The following is a 23,738-nucleotide window of genomic DNA, read 5'->3' as shown; positions in this document are numbered from 1 at the left end:
CTTGTTTAGCCTATGCATAATTAGATTTGATATTTACTATATTTTTAAAGCTTTTGGAAGTATTTAATATAGCATACAGTTATCTATTATTATCTTCCTGGAGCTCTTGGAGTGTTGGGACCCTAGGTTTAGAATACAGTGCCTCACTTCTTTCCCTTAGTCTACTGAGATAACTTCTGAATAATGCTTTCATATCATTGGTATTTTTTTTTTTTTTTTTTTGCAGTATGTAGGCCTCTCACTGTTGTGGCCTCTCCCGTTGCGGAGCACAGGCTCCGGATGTGCAGGCTCAGCAGCCATGGCTCACGGGCCCAGCAGCTCCGTGGCATGTGGGATCTTCCCAGACCGGGGCACGAACCTGTGTCCCCTGCATTGGCAGGCGGACTCTCAACCACTGCGCCACCAGGGAAGCCCCCATTGGTATTTTTAATATGCCTATGTTTTAATCCATTCCTGTATGGAAGGGAGGTAACCTCTGGCCATGATTTTATACTTTGAGTACTCAATATCTAAAAATGTAATAAATATCCTATGTGTCCAAGAAAGTAATTGGCTCAGTCTAGAATCAAGGAGTGGAAAGCTATACTCTCTCCATAGAGATAGGATAGGGAGGGAGTCAATACTTAAGAACAATGATCTAATATAATACAAGTGGAATTACTGTGGTGCATTAAATGACCAAAGTGTTCTAATTTTTCCAAAAGTAAAAGCTGATCACATTGCCACTACCTAGAAAGAGAAGGCTTATTTAGCTAATATGTAAGATAAGGTATTTTGGATAATTTTGTTTTTTTCCTATTCAGTTTTGTTAGTTTCTTCGAGAGTAAATTTTAAATTCAGATTACATAGCTTTCTATCATTCATTCATTGACTCATTCATCAAATATTTGCCTATCACCTCACATATACAAGATACATGGATAAAAAAACTAACATATATTGAATCCCTACATATGACCAGCACTGTGCTAAATACCAACAAACAAGAATTACTGTCTTCATTTTATAAACAAAGAAACTGTTGTACTGGAGTTAAGTAATGTGTAAGGTCTTTCAACTAATATGTATAAGACAAAACACAAATAAGACATTACGCCTGCTTTCAAGGAGCTTGCAGTCTAATGGGAAGGTTAGACAGTTCCCTAAATAATTAGAATGTGAAGCAGATGCATCTCATGCCATTACAAACATAAGAAGATTGTTAAGTACCAAGTCAGCAAAGGTTACTAGATAGCATTGAACTTAGCAGCATGTTTCTTTTAGTAAGTAGGGTTGTATTTTTTGTGGTGATGATTTGTCAGTTATTTTTCCCAACACAAGGCTTATAGGGAAATATATAGACTTTTGGCTTTATTCAAAATACAAAGCTTTAGCATGAAAATGAAATCTAATTTTTTTATTATTTGTTGACAGAGCCATAAATAATTTCTTTTAAGTGAATCTCACCCTCCCTCCACCACTGTATTTGTAATTCTCAAAGTTGATTACCTTTTTATGAGAAAATAAAAGTTATATACAAGAAGAAGAATATTTCTTTATCTCCCTTTTCCATATCTACTGAAACCCTGGATAATCGGTCATTCTCTCCATGTCATATCTAATCACAGAAAATTACTTCCTTCAGTAGATTCAGGCTGGACCATGGGAATCAAGCATTACCTCATAATTGTACTTCTGATTTTTATTGAAACAACTTTTCTCTTCATTAATAAGAGAAGTTAACTTTTTAAAGGGGTGTTTTGTAAGCTAGTGAGGTTTTTTGGACAAAAGAGTGGTGGGATAAAAAAAAGCTTTCAAGGGTAGGAGTAATTGAAATTTAGGGCTATGCAGATTACTTTTTTCATTTCATATTGAAACAATTCATTAGGCATTCACAGTGAAGTAGAATACAATAAAATATTACCATCACTCCCTCTTCCTCAAGCTTTAGGGTTAAAATGATAAAACTGACTCCTTTTACAAAATGTCTTTTGGCAAGTTACGACCAAATGAGAAACAATAAGCCCTCAGGAAGTTTTCTACTATTCATTTTTGTCAAGTGAAGAGAGAACACAAAAACAAGTGACAGTGATTATAAGCAAATTCTGAGAATACTACTCTGACTACATCGGGGTGATTAAATATTACCCTTGGCTAACTTGGATTTTCATGAAATTTTGCAGTGGCTTAGATCCCTGGCATACAAAATAATATGTGTGTATATTCTATTGGTGGAAACATTGAGACAAAATGTGGATTATAAACAAGCCAAGTTGCTAGAGAGCATTCCATTCAACAATCTTAAATAGTAATAGATCAAGCATATAAGGGCCTAAAACAGAGAAGTAGTAGGGTGCCAGGGACCTACCACTGACCTGAGCATTGGGAGCCTTGAGTCCTGACTCTGCTCTGAAGGAATTAAGCTTGATTATCATTAAGATATTTTCAAGATACATGATTCTGTGGTTCTAATATTAGGAAATACCAATAGTATTAAATACACATGAAAAATCTGGATGATTTAGAATAATTGGTTAGGAATGAGTCAAGTCCTATTTAAGCACTTATGAGCTGTGTAAAGGAAAACAAGTTTCTTAACTCCTCTGAGTCACAATTTCCTTAGTTGTAAGAGGGGGATAAAAATAGCTGCCTCAAAGGGTTTTATGTGGTTCCAGTGAGATAGTGTATGTTAAGCACCCAGTACAGACCCTGACCCAGAAGAAGCATTAAAAAATAAAAGGAATTTCTTTATCTACCTTAGTGCTTATAAAGTCTGAGTTATGTATCCCTATATAAAATGGCTTGACTTACATAACTATCGCACATACACTACTACCCTAGAGTTAGGTGTTCAATAAATATTTGATGAAATAGTCAATAAGTGTTAAAGCAGTTAGCTACTCTCTGTCTCCAACTATTTCTAGCCAGATTTTGGCAGTAGATTAACTTGCACTTGAATGTCACTCTGCCACTTACTAGCTGGCTATATGACCTTGGACAGGCTACATAACTTCTTGGGATTTCAGTTTTTCTCATATGGGAAATGAAATTATTAAATATCATCTACCTTATAGGATTTTTGTGCAGATTAAATGGCAAAATGTAAATAAAGCATCTAGTGCAATGCACAGTCATATAAAGCACACAAGAAATCAGTTATTATTACCACTGGTCCCCAAATAGGAGAGCTAAATTAGGCTGGTAGAAAAATAATAAATAAATAATAATAAATAATGTTGGGTCAGACATCAGTTAAAATCTATGACAAACAGTATATTTAAAATTAAAAGATCTCTGAATCCTTAAATTTAACTGAATGGAGAAAATAATGTATAAATAGGATATATTAACACATTCTGTTAGAAGGTACACATTTTTAATAGTTATATAAACTGCATAAACACTAACACATCTATGTTATATTAGAAATAAAGCTTTAGTTTTTTAGTTAAATAAACTTATTTAATTTGATATTAAAAAAATAGACAACTGGTAGGTGACAATGCTAATCATATATATATATATATATATATATATATACACATATAAAATTGACCAGTAAAAATGAGAAATGAAAAACATGAATTAAAAGTTCACCCCTGACAATAGACATCATCTCTAAATGCATTTAAGTGCCCTGATAAAAATCAACCTTCAGGGTGAAAAAGGAAATGAAAGCATTTTTACTTCATCTTAGTCTTATCAATGAAAGTCATCATTTTTTGTTGTTCTAATGAATTTAGCTAACAACAGAAAAGAAAGGGAATTCTCCACAATGCTACTTCAATATATTCCTTGATTCCAATTAATTTGTGTCACCTGTATTTCTACCCTTAACAAAACTCTCTCCCCTTGGGACCTTTGACCTAGAAGTCATTTTGAAAACAGAACTGTTTTCTCTAAACTCTTAATGTGAGGAGAAAGTACTGTTGGCCATCTCTGGATGTTTCTCTCTTCTGAGGAAAAAACAAAGTTTCTGTATATTGAAAAAACCTGTATGTAGAGACTTAATGAAAAACTTATTTACTCGTGAGGTAAAAATTAGAGAGATAATGATCAGAAACAAGTTGTGAACAAAGTGAAGGGAAGCTGAAAGTTGGCCTGATTATGGTATAACCTGGACAATGGCATGGCTTAGTTCTCAAAAGATAACGGGAAATTTAAATTATAAGCTGTCAAAGAAGAGTAGATAAGCCTGTACTGATGTTGGTAATAAAAACAAGGCCACCATAATGGTAAACTAGATCAGTGTTAATTTAGAGAGGTTGTAATAACTATGTAAAATCAATTAATATAATTCATTACATTAGCATATTTGTAAGAAAAATCAAGACTCTCTAGATAAAAATCATTTGTTAAAATTCAACATCCTTGTATGACAAAAAAGCTTAAAAAACAAAGAATAATTTGTTAACAAGTAAAATATCTACAAAATGAAGAGCAAACATAATACTTAAGGTTGAAGTAGTGAAAACATAATTTACTTGTTTAAGTCTATGTTAATAGTTATTGTGCACTGAATATATTCTACAGTTTACTGTTTTCAGTGTCTAGAGAAGGATGCTCATTATCACCTTTTTTTTTTTTTTTTAACATTGCACTGGAGATCCTAGTCAGTAATGTAAGTCAAGAAAATAAAAGTTATAGGGACTGGAAAGGATAATATGATCTGTAGATAGACTACTCAAAGTAATTTATAGATAAATCATAGAATTAAGTACAAAGTTCAGCAAAGTGGCTAGATATAAAAATCTCTATACGAAATCAAATTGGGTTTCTATATACCAAAAACTAGCAAGAAAAAATGTAATTTTAAAAAGATATTTACAAGTATACCAAAATATAAATTATACTTATTAGAAAATCTACCTTTATGAAGAAATTATAAAACTTTATTGAAAGTGACTAAAGAATATTTAAATAAATTACGATATTATGGAATGAATTATGTCCCCTCTCCAAATTCGTGTGTTGAATCCCTAACCCCCAGTGTGACTGTATTTAAAGATAGGGAAATTAAAGAGATAATTAAAGTTAAATGAGGTCATAAGGGTGAGGCCCTGCTAGCATAGGACTGGTGTCCTTGTAAGAAGAGGAAGAGATCCCAAAGATCTATCTTTCTCTCTTTTTTCTCTCTTTCTCCATGCATCCACACAGAGGAAAGGCCATGTGAAGACACAGCAAGAAGCTGGCTGCCTGCAAGCCAGGGAGAGAGGCCTCACCAAAAAGCAGTCCTGATGGCACCTTGATCTTAGACTTCCAGCCTCCAGAACTGAGAGAAAATAAGCAACCCAGCCTGTGGCATTTTGTTATGGCAGCCTGGGCCGACTAATACAGGTGAGATATAACATGTTTATGGATCAGAAGACTGAAAAACTTTATGATAAATAATCTCCTCAAAATGATCTATAGATTTATTCTTTCCTTCAATATTCAACTCAAATGTTTATTGAGTCCTTACTATGCACTAAGCCCTATTTTAGGCACATGGAATAAAATAGTGAACAAAGTATCAGAATTACTGCCTTGATGACGCTTCTTACATATTAGTTCCTAGAGCACAGAGTCAATTATTTTAGGACACAGAATCTAAATTTTGAAAACTTCTAGATTCAAAGGAATTCCAATAAAAAATATCACCAGGTTATTTTGGTGCAACTTAACAATCTGATTTTAAGATTTATATTCAAGTACAGATGTCCAAAAATATCCAGAACACATAAAGAAGAAAAACATGGTAGGAAGATTTGCCTAGCCAGGTATCAAACATTAATTTAAAACTATATCAAGTCAGTTTATTAAGTCAGTGCTGAACTTAGACAAACTGATGAACTGAACAGAATGGGAAATCCAGGAATAGAACCATATGTAAATGGATATTTGATGTATAATGAGCTGGCAAGATTAGATAGACTTTTCAATAATGTTGTTATGACAATTGCTTGACCATATGTTTTTAAAAAATGAATTTGGACCTGTGTTTCAAACTATGCATTTTAAAAATTTATTTTAGGTAGATCAAAGATTTAAATGTGAAAAAGCAATACTATAAGCTTTTAGAAAACATATAGAAGAATAACCCCATTGACTCAGTTAAGAGAAAACATAGAAGATACAAAAGTTGTAAAAATTAAAATTAAAAAAAATCATTTAAATATGATTTTATCATATTAAAATGAACAACTTCTGTTCATCAAAAGACACCACAAAGAGAGAGAAAGACATGCCTTAAACTGGAGAATATACTGAAAAGACATTTAACTGGCAAAGAACTTGTATTCATATCATATAAAAACTCCTCACAGAAAACAAGAAAATGTTGACAGGCTGATACAAAAATTTATGTGGAAATGACAAGGACCCGAAATAGCCAAAATATTCTGGAAGAAAAGTTTAGTCAAAGGACTTATTTTACTAAGTATGCAGACATATTATTAAGAAGCAGTTAAGGTGGTATGGATTTGATGCAAGGGTAGACAAATAGATGTCAGAAATAGATTATATAGAAAAAAAGAGATAGACTGATAGGTAGAGGCATCACTATAGATCAATGAGGAAAGACAGCATCTTTAATAAATAATTCTGGCTCAACTGCACATTAATATGAAAAAGAAATAAAAGTTGGTCCCTACCTACACCATGCACAATAATCCCAGGTAGTATGTAGATAAAATTATGAAAGGCAAAAAATAAGTCTCTTAGAAGATGATACATACAAATATCTGCAGAACCTTCATTAGGGAAAGATATTTTTAGGAAGAACACAGGAACCATGAAACTAAAGGAAAATATGTTTGAATCAAACTTAAATTAAAATTTCATAAAAAGTCATGTTCATAAAAAGTCACCAATAAGAGAATGAGAAGACAAAATCAAAACTTGAGAGAAGGGTGATGTTTGTAACATGTATCACCAAAAAGGGGAATGTATCTAATATATATTAAGAGCACCCATAAATTGATATGAAACCGACAAACAACCTTATGAAAAAATGGATAAGAGACTTGAGCAGGCACTTCCCAAGAGAGGAGAACTGAATGGCAAATACACATCCTAAAAGATGTTCTATCTCAATAGGAAGTGGGAAATGCAAATTAAAACCAGAAGAAGGTGTCATTTCATATCCATCAAAGTGGCAAAAATGTCAGACCTAACATTATCAAGGTGGTTGCTGAGGATGTGGAATAAACCTATACATTTATACGCTACTGTTTGGAGTATAAATTGGTACAGATTGTTGGAAAATAACTTAATATTACACAATAATTTTGAATATGTGTATAGCATTGGATTCAGCAATTCTAATCCTAGGCATATACCCTAGAAAAGGTCTTACCCCTGTCCACCAGGAGATACGTATAAGAACATTTGTATGAGCATTGTTTCTGTGGGCAGAAAAAATAAACCAGAAACAGATCAAATGCCTGTCAACAGAAAAGGTTTAAATAAGTTGTAGTATATTAATATAATAGACTGCAGCTCCACATTAACATAAATTATCTGACTAATGTTAAGCAAAACAGAAATAATGTTTAAGTCATAGAAAATTCCTACAGCATCATTCCTTTATATAACTTTCAAAAACAAACAAAAAAAATCAGAGTTGTTTAAGGAAAAATGTGAAAATCTGTAAAGAAAAGCAGGGTGACAGTACATACAAAATTTAGGATTCTGAGTCTCTCTGAGAGGGCAAGAAAGGGCATGGGTTGCTTCAGTGACACAGGCAGCATCAATATTAATGCAGGTTTTTGTTGTTTCCTTTAAATTGAATGGTAGGAATATGGGTGCTAAGAGCATGCATGACTTTTGTTCACCTTAAATTCCATTCAATATTTAATAAAAACAATGAAAACAAACAGAGCTATCAGTGATCATTTTTGTATAAATATAAACATAGATATATGTATATATATATACATATGTACATGTACATATATAGATTTATTGTTAAGAGGGAAACAAACCTTCTATTTTTCATTGTGCTATTATGCTCAGAATTTAAAATTTTCTAAATAGGCATATGCATTACTATTATTTTTTATTCCATAAGATTATTTGGTGGTCAAATTATAGGCCGTTAAAAAGAAAAGCTTGTTCTTTTCTAAAGAAGGAAAAACAACCAAATATGTATTATTAAAAAGAAACAAAACATAGGAATCAAACCAACCACATTTGCCTAAGGAGCAGAAAGCCTATGTGCAGTCCAAAAGCCTCAGCATTTCCTATCATTGAGCCACAAACTACTCAAAGGTACACAGTGGATCATTAGTAGTTCTTTGACTCTCTTAGATACTGTAGACACTTCTCCTATTGCTTTGCACTAGAGCTGAATCTCAATATCTTCCTCTAAAATGTGATAGAAAGGCTCAAGGGATTAAGAGTGAGTAGGACAAAGAATTCCAATAGCAGCCTGGCTAAGTCTTAACCTTTTGAACAGGTCTTTAGCTACCCGAGTGAAAAATCATCAGCATGGAAGGGCAACCACTGACCTAGATGCTGTTGTCTATGAAAGGTTATTCGGGACCTGTGCCTTCTGGCTCAGAGCTGTCAAAGCCCTGCCAATGTGTGGCCAGTGGAGAGCACTTTGGAGGATGAGGGCAGAATACAATGCAAACAGCTTTGTCAGCCAGATAGAAATGTGCCAAATAGTGAGAAGACAGCTTAGCATGTTATTGTGTGTTACTTCCAGGATCCCTTGAGAGGCTAAAGCCTAGCCAGACTATTGGTCATGAGCCCTGGGAACTGCTAATGCAAAACTGTCACAGAATTTAAAAGGAGTATAGGGCTTCCCTGGTGGCGCAGTGGTTGAGAGTCCACCTGCCAATGCAGGGGACACGGATTCGTGCCCCGGTCCGGGAAGATCCCACATGCCCTGGAATGGATGGGCCCGTGAGCCATGGCCGCTGAGCCTGTGCATCCGGAGCCTGTGCTCCACAACGGAAGAGGCCACAACAGTGAGAGGCCCGCATACCACACACAAAAAAAGGAATATAAAGTCAGCTTATTTGACTGATGTTGGGAGTAAGAAGGGGATTGGATAATCGAATGTTTTAACTTCATGGGTTTCTTACTGGGCTCTGACTTGAGCAGAGAAGGGGTACATACACATAGGTAAATATAACCAGAGTGAACAAACATCCACATTATTATTAAGAAATATCATTAAGATACTAATATCATTAATGATATTAAGACATTTCTTAATATCATTATTAAGAAATAAAGTAGAATATTTACTACCACAGGAGTGGTAAGTGGTATTACCACCATGTAGATGTGACTTTATTGTCTGAGCTTATATTCATAGTCTCATCTGATTTTTTGTTTCTTGTTCATTGGCCTGGAGTTACATTACTTTTAGTTGTGCTTCAAAGTATCCTTGACAGTGTTTTAGTACTGGTGATGATCACACTGATGTAGTATATATGCCTTCTCTCTGAATGACATCTTGAGCCCCTAGCACAGTATAGAGGTAGTAGTGCAATCCTGGTATTGGAAAGCACCATGGTGGATTGGAGCAAAGAGAAATGGGGGCGGTCAGATTGTTTGTTTTTTGCTGACTAAAAATAGCATTTCATGTTGATGGTGGGGTCAAATATATTAATCTTTAGTTGTTAGTATTTAAAACTCTGATACAAAAATAAAGCTATGCTAGCCTTCTAAACATGTATGTTCTTCTAAAAGCTAACAATAACTCACTTACCCCAGTTAATATAATTCCAACTCAATAGTGACTTTTTGAATTGTAAATGCAAAAAGAGTATAGTGGCTCTGTTTCAATAAGGTGAGGAATTTCATGTTGGACACTGAGCAAAGGGAGTTAGTATGAAGTCCTGAAAAAACATTGAAGTGGAAGGAAAGGAAGCATGGGTCCTAGTCTGTTGGCAGCAGAATATTACCAGACAACATCAATAAACTGCAAGGCCTATACAGTTGTCCCCAAAGTTGTTAACAACTTTTAGCACAGATTTTTTTTTTTTTTGCATTTTGGTTTGTTTCTTTTTCTTCCTTCTGTATAATGAGTTCCAGTTTTGTGACAAAATTTCAAGTGGAAATAGAATGAATTTTACACTGAACTATGTTGGTCTATAAAGCAATAGGTATTTGTATTACAGAACTATAAATGATATCCTATACCAGAGAGAGCCAAGAAGCTTGAACTCATGTGCCAACCTTAGTGATGAATCATGGCTGTCTGCAGATCTATGTTGAAAGATTCTGACGTGAAGTCTAAGCTCAACACGGAAGAGTGCCATGATAGATTAGCAAAGTTCGAGGGGGCAAAAATGACAGGAATGTTGGCAAATGTATATTCACTTGCTATTATCATATCATTCTTTTCCTGATGTGCATGTGCATTTTTCTTCCTTGCTGTCATTTAAGTCTAGCCTAGTTGACAAAATATGAGTAAATGGTCTTTATAGTAGTAGGGACAGAAACTATGATTTTGTTGGTGGCAAAAAGCAGTTAAATAATAGCGGTTTGTCAGTTTAAAGAGTTCACGACTGATAAATTGGATATATTTGTATTACATAGTTATACAATCTTGAATCCTTAGGCTCATTCTTTTTGCTATTGTTCTTTTAAGTGATATTGTAAATATCAGAAATATCCATAGGAAAGTAACAAAAAGTGAGTGTGATTAACAAGATATAGTCCATGAGTTCTGTATAAATGACAATGGACAATACTGAAAACAAAATACCACTCTTTTCTCCTCTCCCCCCATCCGCCACTGCATATATTTTCATTTTAAAAGATTAGACTCTTCCTAAATTGACGTTCTTATTTTTACATTTCTCTACATGTTTTCATAATGTCATATTAAATCCTATTTTAAAAACAGCTAAGAGGGCCTCCCTGGTGGTGCAGTGGTTGAGAGTCCGCCTGCCGATGCAGGGGATACGGGTTCGTGCCCCGGTCTGGGAGGATCCCATATGCCGCGGAGCGGCTGGGCCCGTGAGCCATGGCCTCTGGGCCTGCGCGTCCGGAGCCTGTGCTCCGCAACGGGAGAGGCCACAACAGTGAGAGGCCCGCATACCGCAAAAAGAAAAAAAAAAAAAAAAACAGCTAAGAAAATAACAGTCAGCTGTGGAACTGTAGAATGAAAATTAGAACTGAAGTTAGAAAACCTGGTTTAAATGTGGTTTTTCTAATTTACCAGCTGTGTCACTTTGGGAACGTTGCATAACTTCTTTGATTACAAATTTCTGTAAAATTGTAAAGTTGTTATGAAGATATGTGACAATGTGATATAGTCTGTGAAACATTTCAGATAGTGCCTGACTCATACTAGGCACTCAAATGTTTTGTTTTTTAAAAAAAAATATTTTATTTATTTATTTATTTTTGGCTGGGTTGGGTCTTTGTTGCTGCACACAGCCTTTCTCTAGTTGTGGCAAGCGGGGGCTACTCTTCATTGCTGTGCACGGGCTTCTTATTGCACTGGCTTCTGTTGTTGCGGAGCACAGGCTCTAGGCAAACAGGCTTCAGTAGTTGCAGCACGTGGGCTCAGTAGTTGTGGCTCGAGGGCTCTAGAGCACAGGCTCAGTAGTTGTGGTGCACTGGCTTAGTTGCTCCATGGCATGTGGGATATTCCCGGACCAGGGCTTGAACCCATGTCCCCTGCATTGGCAGGCAGATTCCTAACCACTGTGCCACCAGGGAAGTCCTTGAATGGTTTTATTTTTAATTTAGATAAAGTGCCTTTTTTCTCAGAAATGCTCCTGTGTAAAATCTTTGTTTGTAGTTGATAAATTTTACAGCACTCATTGTGAGTCAAATTATCAGAAATCAAAGTTGATAGAAACAAGAAATATATATAATTTTCAAATTTCTAATTTAAGCAAATTAGTTAATAAAGTAACAAAATAAATAGAATAAAATTGTACCCACAAAAATGCATACTGATAAACACATGCCTGAAACAGAAGTAGAATATTTATTTATTCTCTAGTCTGTGTTAAAATTAAATACAAAATGGAGACCAGACTTGAGAGTTCCCTGAGCAGACAAAACCATTTAAGCCACATAAACAAAATTAAATCTAGCTGATTTCATGAACATAAGCAAAACTTAGGTTATTTCTTGCAAATGCCTCAGACAATCATAAAAGAAAGTTAAGTCATCTTCCTAAAACTGTAGGAGATAATCACTTTTAACCAATACCCTGCCATCCAGAAATACCTGTTGTAGTAACCAATCATTGTAAAGGTTAACAGCTTCCTTATTTTCAATTTTTAAGCCATCCTGTAACTTCATGCCCCTGAGCTTCATATCAGTCTTTAATTTTGAAAGCTCTCAGTTTATGAACTGTTCTTATATGCACAATAAACTCTTATTAAATACTACTTATTGACTTGGTGGTTTTAATTTTGCTATTTCTGTATTTTAACATCTAGTAGAAACACCTTAGCTTTAGCTTGATATGGCTTATTTGAACATGGATACTTGAAGTCCAAACTAAAATCATGCAGGAAAATGATATCAGCAAAATGGCAGAATAGGAAGTTCCATGCTCTTACTCCCTCACAGAAACATCAATATATAGCAGGAACTGTCAGAACCAACATTTTCAATACTCTGGAAAATAGTCAATGGTTTATAGCTGCCAAGAAAACACTGAAGTTTTAAAAAAGGCAATTTGGAAATGGTAAGAAAGTTTTGTGGCATTTTTACTTGCCCTTGCCCCACCCCAACCTTGTGTGCTGGCAGTTTTAAAGCAGTGGAAGTTTTAAAGCAGTGCCAGCCTGTGTCCGACTATGGGACCCTTGTCCCTAGTTCTAGAAAAAGCAGATCAGATATGATTTGCAAATTATTGTGTATGTCTATTCTAACAGGTCCAAGGGCTTCCTGAAGGAATGATGTGAGGCACTCATCTCTATTTCACCTAATTTGGAACACAGGCTAGAAAAGTGGCAGACATTGCTGAAAAATGCTGCAAGGTGAACTCACAGATTAAAGATGTCTGAGAGAAAAGATAACTGGTCAAAACATATAATAGACATACAAGGGGCTCAGAGTAAAAGCTTGTAGAGATTCTGTGGGAAACTAGGAAAATCAAAACCAGTTGTGTATATGAGAGAATTTCAAAAGCCACATACTTGTCAAGGGCAAAATGCATACTCAAAAAATAGCAGAATAGACCCTCAGCTTTCACTTCAGACTAATTCCTACACGTGGTGAAAGACTGGCTAAGTGTTGAAGGCATCCCCCAGCAAGAGAAATCTGCAAACACTAGGAAAGGTGCTTGTTTTTTATTTTTGTTTCTTTCCTTTTTTTTTGTAGATCTTGGGATTCAAGGAAATTTCTGTCAAAGCATTAGTTGAACTTGAGCAAAAAGAATAGAGACTTCAGTTATCACACATGACAAGGAATACAGGCTTTGCAAAAGAGTTTGGAAAAGTAGCTAAACAAATGACTACTTCAGCCTGCAACAACAACAGCAACAAAAACAAACCCTGCAGAATGGAGAGAATATGATTTCCACAGTTAAAACATTATAATATTCAAATGCTTAGTTTTTGACAAAGAAATCACAAGGCATACAAAGAACAGAAAAGTATGGCCCATTAAAAGTAGCAAAATAAATTGATAAAAATCATCCCTAAGGAAGATCAGACATCAGACTTACCATAAAAACATTTTAAAACAACTGTCTTAAATATGCTCAAAGACCTAAAGAAAAACATAACCCCAAAAAACTAAACCGAATTGATGTATAAACAAAATTAAAATATCAATAAAGAGAATTTATGAAAAGGGATCAAACTGAAATTCTGGAGATGAAAAGTACAATAACTGAAATTAAAAATTAAATGGAGGAATTCAACAACAGATTTGAGCAGGCAGAAGAAAAACCCAGCAAAATTGAAGACAGGATAATTGGAATTATTGAGTTTGTGGAGCAGAAAGAATAAAGAATAAAGACTGAAGTAAACAGAACTTAAGTAAAATAAAGTAATGTAAAATGAATCAAGTGAATGAACAACAATAAATAGAACCTGTGGAACAACAACATACATGTTAAATGGATGCACAGCATATACATCATGGGAGTTCCCAAAGGAAATATATTTCCACATCTTTCTATTTTATAGAAATATATACATATTTCAAGGTTAAAAAAAGGAAATTCTACTGTATGCTACAACATGGATGAACCTTGAGGACATTACATTAAGTGAAATAAGCCAGTAATAGAAGGATGAATATGACATGATTACAATTAAATGAGGTATATAAATTATTCAAACTCAAAGAAGTAGAAAGGATAATGGTAGTTGTCAGAGACTAGGGCAGGGAACATATTGGGAGTTTCCACTTAATGGCTGTAGACTTTCAGTCATACAAGATTAAGATGTTCCAGAGATATGCAGTAAACCAATGCACATATAGTTAACAATATTGTACTATACACTTAAAATTTTATTAATTTTTTTCAATTTTTTATTGAAGTATAGTTGATTTAAAATGTGTTAATTTCTGCTTAAATGTTTTTTTTTTTTTACCACAAAAAATAAGTGTTGGTGAAGATAGGGAGAAATTGAAACCCTTGTATATTTCTAGTAGGGATATAAAATGGTACAGCAGCTATAGAAAACAATTCGGAAGTTCCTCAAATAGCTGTTCATAGAATTACCATATGACTCTGTAATACTCCAAGGTATATATCCAAAAGTAGTGAAAGCACGGTCTCAAAGAGATACTTGTATATCAGTGATGCAGCATTATTGACAATAGCAAAAAGTTGTAAACAACCTGTGTCCGTCAGCAGATGAATGTGTAAAAATATGGCTACATACATGCAATGGGATATTATTTAGCCATAAAAAGGAATGAAATTTTGATACATGCCACAACATTGATAAATTTTGAAAACATTATGCTAAGTAAAATTAGCTAGATACAGAAAGACAAGTATTTTATGAACCTACTTATATGCAGTATCTCAAATACTGGGGGCTGGAGGCAGGGTGGAATAGGGAGTTATTGTTTAATTGTTATATGGTTTATGTCTGGGGTGATGAAAAATTTTTGAAATAGTGGTGATGGTAGCACAACATTGTGAATGTAATTAAAGCTACTTATTTGTACACTTAAAATGGTTAAAATGGCAAGTTTTGTTATATTCTTCCATAATTAAAATATTAATATAATATATAAAACAACTGAATTCTACAGCTTTATGGGTATATTGTATAGTATGTAAATTATATCTCAAAAAAGCCGATAAGAAATCTTACAGTCACTAAAATTTCTTCATTATTATCTGAATGTGTTTGTGTGTGTATATGTGATGGTAGTGGTGGTAGGGATGTAGGGTTAAAATCTTTATATAAACAGCATGCATGCGTGTCTAATTGTAGAGAAGTAAATCATCATATACTTTTAAACTATCTTAAAAATCATTCTTAATAAATATTCCTTTATTTTATGAATAAATAAGAGCTTGTGAAGTAAAATCACAATAAGATATTCTTCAATGTAATTCAATAACTATCTTCTTATTTGTTGAATTTGAAAAGCTCTTCTTAGTGAACACCACTAGCAATAATTTCTATACATCACACATTGTTGTAGTTAAGCAACTTCCTCTTCAGAAAATTCATGAAATCTCACCTTGTGAGATTGGAGTGATCTTAAGCATCATCCAATTCAACTTTTACTTTGTGCAGAAAGGGCTGAATTTGTGTCAGCATTAACTTTTGTCTAATCCTTTTTATCTCAAATTTATTTAAAGCACCTTTCAAAAGTATAAAATTTAAAACTATCAAATAGTACACCCTACCATTCTTCTGTAGTGTGTAGCAAAACCAGATAGGAATATCTCTTAGGATTTTTCTTATACTGCTTTGAGTTGTACAATACTGATGGCGGTAATTAGCTGAGATCTACTCAGTCTTCATTTCTTTCCATGATAATACTTGCAAGGATATTTTATTTAGAACTTCCTAAATACAGCAACTTATTCATTTAGGATAAATGAGTGAGTGAAAATGTGACTATATATACCCCGAAACCAAGCACTGTTTTGTAAGCTCAGTGAGAGCAGGGATTCTAATTGCTTCAAGTTTAGATATTTAAACAAATCTTTAAATTAAGTTTATTGCAAAGAAAACATTTCCTGAAATATTTCTGCTGTCAGTTAATAATTACTTATTTTATTTGCATGGTTCTATGGTTTTCTAACCTTCTACTCTGATGGTTCTGTGTATGTTCACTGCATTCTGGCAATGAAGTGAGTGTGTGTGTGGTGGGGGTGGTGGTGCATGTGTTTGTGTGTGTGTGCTGTGTTCAAGGTGGGTGTTGTTATCTGTTATATTAGGTGGGAAGATAATGTAAATTTATTTAAATTTAAAGAGTTTATTTCGGGCTTCCCTGGTGGCGCAGTGGTTGAGAGTCCGCCTGCCGATGCACGGGACACGGGTTCGTGCCCCGGTCCAGGAAGATCCCACATGCCGTGGAGCGGCTGGGCCCGTGAGCCATGGCTGCTGAGCCTGCGCATCTGGAGCCTGTGCTCCGCAACGGGAGAGGCCACAACAGTGAGAGGCCCGCGTACCGCAAAAAAAAAAAAAAAGTTTATTTCATTGATCAGAGTCATGGACATCATTGACAAGAGCAGCTCGTGTTTTTATTAACAGTTTTATGTCTCCTATCACAGAGGCCCTTGTTAATGAAAATGTGTTCAGTGGACCAGTCATCTTCTGAAACTCATTAAAAATGCAGAATCTTGGGCCCCAATCCAGACCTACTGAATCAGAATCTGCATGTAACGAGATCCTCAGGTAATTCATATGCCCATTAAAGTAATAAGAAGTATTGACATAAGCATATAGACTTTTATTAATTCACTTTGGTTTGACCAAACAACCTAACACTTAATAGTTTAAAGAAACAACTCATTTGTTTACTCATGATTCTGTGGGTAGTTAATTTCAGCTTGGTACACCTGGGACTTTTTTCTCTGTTGTGTAAACTACGTTTCCTAATGTATTTGTAGTTAAACTCGACCATGTGTTGTTCATTATCAAGAAGGCTAGCCCAGGTTCTTTCACATGGTGATAATTGCAGTGCTCCCAAGAGCATTGGGAACAGCAGTTGCCAAGCCTTGGCTTGTGTCATGTCTGGTAATGTCCTATTAATCAAATTAAGTCATATGACCGAACTCAGATCTTAAATCTAATGGATTCGAGTCATAGGCTCCAGCTCTTGATGAGAGGAGCTGCAAAGTCTCATTGTCGAGGAGGGGAGTGGTGGCAGGGATGTGAATAATCTGTGATCATTTTGCCATCTACTGCAAGTACAAAATACCCAAACCCTCCTATTTCCTAGTGAACATAAAAATAACCCACTATTGCTTTATTCTCTACCAAGTAAGTAGACCTAATTCAGGAAACTGAGGCACATGGACTCAGGCTACATTTGATCATTCATTCCTTCACTGATTAAAATCTTCATGGCCTCTTCCTTCTCATAGCAAAGTAAAAGTAGCTGATCTCAGATGGTATAATAATTTCATATTGTTAGTTGACAAAGTCAATTTATAGATTAGAGATTGAATGATCTAGTAAACATATATTATTGTAGATACGCAGGCCGCATCTCTGATACAGTATCTCACATTAGATAGTAATTTAAATTACTTGTAATAATATATAGACAGAGTGTATATCCCTGTGTGCACATATGTGTGCATGTGTATTTGTAATTTGCATGAATCTAAGGGTGCTGAGACAAAATCTGAAGAAGTCACAAATTGTGATGGTACACTTCACCAAGGAAAGACTTTAAAGATGGCTCAAGATCTAAAGATAAACAACTTTTTAAAAGGTTTATACAATTTCTAAAGGTTGCTTTCTATTCACATTTATTACAAAATATTGGCTCTATTCCCCGTGTTGTATAATACATCCTTGAGCCTGTCTTACACCCGATAGTTTGTACCTCCCACTCCCTGACTCCTATACTGTCCTTCTCCCCTCTCCCCACTGATAACCACTAGTTTGTTCTCTATATCTGTCTGCTTTTTTCTTATATTCACTAGTTTGTTTTATTTTTTAGATTCAACATATAAGTGATATCATACAGTACTTCTTTTTTTATTTATCTAAAGATAAAGAACTAACATTACTAACATCTGAAAGTACAGTAAAACCTTAGTTAACCATGATCAAATAAACTTCAGTTCCTTATTATAATTATGCTATTCTGGCTATATTGTATTTCTCCCTAAAATGCAAATATTTAAAAAATCTATACACACATGCTCATACTTCTACACAAATAACTAGCATAGTATCTGGCACACTTTAAGTATCCAATAATTGTTAACGAATGAACACATACCTTACATTTTAATAGACTTTCATATAGATTTTTGTATACTTGTCTAAATTAAACTTTATAATAAACCTACAAGCTAGATGCAAGTATATTTTTTTCAAATTAGACAAACGAAAGTACATCTAGAGAGGTCTGAGGATCTGAATACACTCAGTTCAGCCTCTTATACCGTCTCTACCTACAGGCCTGGAAAAAATGCAGGCATTTAAAATATTGAGATGGAAAAACCATAAGTCCTTCATCAAAAAAATCCCAATCTGTTGCCTATATGATATGGCAAATGCAGCAAAGTGGGCAAATATATTGGAAATAGTCTTCAACGAAAGGTTTTGGAGTTAAGATTCTTTTCCTAAGAAAAATTGAATAGCCAGAATACTCCAATAGATGAACATTTTGGCTAATAGTAGTTTTATTGTAGTTCACTAAAATTCTCTATTATTCTACATTATACCAAAACAATAATCTCACTTATGAAAATATTCAAAATAGCTGACCACATAGGTCAAAAGTGGGTTCTAAATTCATGTGATTTTTCACTTTTCAACTAGCTTATTTTTAGCATTGTAAAGAAATATTTGTCTCCTCACTTCTGCTACCTGACATAAGGAGCGTCCCTTGATGAGTCATTATCATAGTTGCTAGTCATTATTTATCCATGTTATACAATAAAACAATGAGAAAAATTAGAGTGAACAATATGTTGTCATAACATAATGCATTGAGTTTGTTTGTGAAGTGGGAAAATTGTTTATGAATAATATTCACACCTATAGATTTTTCCGTGTTTTAAAACATCTTAAAAAATAACACACAAGTATAATATTAAAAACATTCACATCTCCCTTGGTTCTTTCTATTTTGAAGGACCCAATACTTATGGTAAAGGATAGACCAGATATATGAGACGATGGGCAGTAAATAGTAAGTATCTAAGGGGTGTGGGCTGGGAAAACTTCCTCTATGGTAAATGCCAGCTTTCATGCAAAAGAACGGAACATTCACCGTGAGATTGCTCTGAAGATAAGTTATAATTGTGCATATATTTTAGTGAATTGCTTAGTGGTCATTGTTTTCTGAATTAACGTCACAGTCATCTACCTGCTTTCTCTTTAGTGTTTTTTATATATCTGAAATCATAAAGACATCCACAGAGATTTGCAGCATGTTTTAAAAATGAACGATGATGTTGGGTTGTGATATTGCCATTTATAGTAAGAAATATATATTTGGTCCCCATCACACTTTCTGGCACAGAACTCCTAAAAACCCCTTGGAATTTCCTAAGTTTTGAGAGCAGCAAAAGTGTCTTTTATTATGTTAATGAGGCGTCTTTGTGACTGCACCTACTGTTGGGGGCTGGTTGCCAGGGAACCAATCCTGTTGTTTGAGGGTTAGAATTTTCAGCCCCAGCCCCTGACCTCTGGGGAGGGAGAGGGCTGAAGGTTAAATCAATTGCCAGTGGCCAATGATTTAATCAATCATACCCACATAAAACCCCAAAAAGACAGGGTTCAGAGAGCTTCTGGGCTGGTGAACACGTGGAGGTGCAGGGAGAGTGGTGCACCTGGAAGAGGGCGTGGAAGCCCTGTGCCTTTTCCCCATACCTTGCCTTATGCATCTCTTCCATCTCGCTGTTTCTGAGTTACACCTTTTTATAATAAACTGGTGTTCTAGTAAATGAAAAGTTTCTCTAATTTCTGTGAGCTGCTCTAGCAAATTAATTGAACCTGAGGAGGGGGTCGTGGGAACCTCTGATTTATAGCCAGTGGGTCAGAAGTACAGGTAACAACCTGAACTTGCAAAGGGCATCTGAAATCCAAGGAGGGGGTCATTGGAACTTCTAGTCTATAGCCAGTTTGTCAGAAGCACAGGTGATATCCTGGGCTTGCAATTGGTTCCTGAAGTGGGGAGAGGCAGTCTTGTAGGACTGAACCCTTAACCTGTAGAATCTGACGCCATCTCCAGGTAGATGTGTCTGAATTGAGTTAGACTGTAGGACGCTCCACTGATGATGGGGAATTGCTTGTGGTAGGTGTGGGTAACCCTCCTCCTACTTTGAATTTGGGCCTAGGAACTCAAATATGGGTCAATAGATATCGAAGATACCTAAGATATATATAATATATATGTATATATATAGTATTCTGTTAGTAACTTCAACTGTTTTGCTAGAAATTTTTGAATATTCTCAGGATAATTATGTATTTGTACTTTGAAATTGTTTATTTGTATACATTAGAGAGAAGTCAGTCTGAGTGAATTCATTCGATGGGTGTTTATTAAGAACCTATTGTGTGCTAGGCACTGTTCTAGTTGCTGGATATAGAGCAGTGAACAAAAGAGGCAAATATCACTACCAATGCGAGGCATATTAAGAGGACAATTAAAATTAATAATTTCATAACATATTTATATAAATATAGTTTGAGAATTCCTCAAGTATATAATTTCAAAGAAACTAAAAGGTTAAAAATTGGGGTTCCTTGACAAAACATATTTTAACAAAAATATAATTTGGAATTACATTATTGATGGTCTGTATTAAAGTTTATTAGATAAATGCAATATCTTAAATGTTCTAATGTCAGACTGCCTTAGGGATTCACTAGAAGGAGGCTAGGTTTCGATTAGTGAGAAAATGGTTAAGTAACTTGTCCAAGATCTCAAAACTATTAAATGACAGAGCCAGATTTTTAACCCACTACATTATTGAGTCATTCTACTTTGCCTTTTATTTATCTGACCTGATTCTCTAAATCATTCAGTGATACTCTCTCATTGGTCTCCATCCACCGTATGGCCCACTTCCAGAAGGTTCTGCTCACATTCTCTCTTTGTGACAGATGTACCTAGATCTAGGGGATCTGGCTGTCAGTGACCTCAGTCATCTCTAATTATTCCTAAGAACAGACTGGCAGAGAGGCCCCAGCTATCCCCACTCAGACTTCTCCCTTTCATTCAGACAACATTTCCTTACTGAAATACGGCAAAAATCTCCCAGTAAATGCTCAGCAAGTAATGCTAGTTTCTGATTGGTATTATTCACCAATAACATGGGGCTGATCCTAGAGAGAATTGTTAAATAATAACCACAACATTTTTTGAGTAATCCCTTTGTGTCAGGTATTATGCTAAGCACTTTTCAAAAATTATGACATTTATTTCCCATCATGTATTTGCAAATTAAGTACTATTAATTTGTCTTTTTTGAGAAACTAGGAGACTGAGTTCAGATAGATTAAGTAACTTACCAAAGGCCACACAAATAGTGAATGATGGAGCCAGGGGGTAATGGTAATAACTGAATGTAATGCAATGGAAGAAAAAAAGAGAAAGCTGAACTGAAATATATGTCCAAAAGAAAAAGTGCTATTATAGTTTAAATGCTTAATTTGAGCACATTTAATGTGAAATATTGCCACGAAACCTCTACAGATGGGAGTGGGAGTGGACGTAGGATAGCTAGATACAGTGGAGTTTTTATTTTTCCTAATAAGTTTAGTACATCAATCCAAAAGAAAAATTATACACAATACTAAAGTAAGCATGTTTTGAACAATAACTATGTATTGTGTTGACAGGGGGATGTAAACCATTGGTATTACCATCCACTAAAATGATTTGCAATTAGAAGTAGAACACAACTATTTGCATTTTATCAAAAATGTTAATATTTGTAGTTATACTGCTGATATTATTCTTTGGATTTTAATAATAAGGTGAATATTGATTATGCCAATACTATAGTTTTTTGTTTAAGTATCACAGGCATGCACCTCTCAGGCCTCACACTTCTGTAATACTGAGTAATAATAAATAAATAAATTTTAATGCACAGTTAAATGCATTATCTCATTTAATTGTGACAATCACTTTATATTTATTTTTTATAGATAGATAGCTAGACAGATAGATACATAGATACATATATCTGTGCCTTTTCTAAAGCTGTAATATGGGGATTATTTATATTTATATATAAATTATATATAAATATAAACATATAGAATTCTCATATTCCAGCTTTGGAAAAGGTATCAAAGTCAACTTGTCCAAGATTATACACTTAGTAAGGATGGAGCTGGGAATGATAAAGTATATCTTCTATGCATTCTGCAGCTCTACTTTGTTTGCTCAAAGTAGAGATCCAACAAGGGGAGAAGTTCCAGAGGGCCGATATCTCTAATATTCTTTGCACATGTATTATGCACTTATTGCCTGAGTTCAGACCCTCATCATTTTTTTGTCTGGAATATTGCTAGAGGCTTCTAGTGGTCTCTATGTAATATCTTCCATTTCTTCTAGCTCTAGTCTAGTCTCCTTAGTGGAAAATAACACTTTCTTACTTAAAACTCTTCCATTTTACCCCAGTACCTATGAATTAAAACTCAAATTTTTATTGTGATAAATGAAACACTTCTTAATCTGACTGCTATGTAGCTTCACAATCTCCTCATCCACCATTCACTCAAATATTGTCTTTTCCACTAACCATTTCTAATAACACACTATACTATCTTGCAGCTTGGTGCTTTAGACTGGAATGTCCTTAGCCCTTTTGTCCACTGGGGGGAAAAAAAAAAACTCCTACTATTTTTTAAAACTCAAGCATTACTTTTTCTTGGAAGGCTTTCATGAACTTTACTCTCACCCCCAGGCAAAGTAGTTGCTGCTTCTTATAAAGCACTCTTTACTCACTTAGCTTATTCATAGTATTCCAAGTGATTGCATACATCCTTTTCTTTTTCCTTACTGTGATTTGCTAAGGATAGTGGGCTAAATTTTATTAATTTCTTTGCACTCAAAACATTTCAGAGTACATGACATGTAACAGGCACCAGATAAATATTTGTTAAATAAAAGAGTGAAAGAAAGAATGATTGATAGAAGGATGAATACTCAAAATATTAATGGATTGAGATTATTCACTCACAATTAAAATACCTTTTTGTAAATAAAACAAATTCTTCAGACAAATGATCATGCACTTGAATTAGTTAAGTTCAAAATAATAAGATTTTTGGGCTTCCCTGGTGGCGCAGTGGTTGAGAGTCCACCTGCCAATGCAGGGGACACGGTTTCGTGCCCCGGTCCGGGAAGATCCCACATGCCGCGGAGCAGCTAGGCCCATGAGCCATGGCCACTGAGCCTGCGCGACCGGAGCCTGTACTCCGCAACGGGAGAGGCTACAACAGCGAGAGGCCTGCGTACCGCAAAAAATAAAAATAAAAAATATATATAAAATTTTTGAGTTTTTTTCCTAACTTACTATGAAATATACCTTCCCTTTTTTTCTTTTTTTTTAACAAATATATGATATTTGATAAGGACTAAACGGTCACTGAATAAATACTAATGGAATGTCTTTTCTTCATTTATTTTGTCTTTGAATTGAGGTAAGATTTATGCTTAAA

This window comes from Mesoplodon bidens (assembly GCF_964165515.1).
Source record: "Mesoplodon bidens genome assembly, chromosome: X".
NCBI lineage: Eukaryota > Metazoa > Chordata > Mammalia > Artiodactyla > Ziphiidae > Mesoplodon > Mesoplodon bidens.
The sequence above is the reverse complement of the archived record's forward strand: the minus strand, read 5'-3'. Positions refer to the sequence as shown.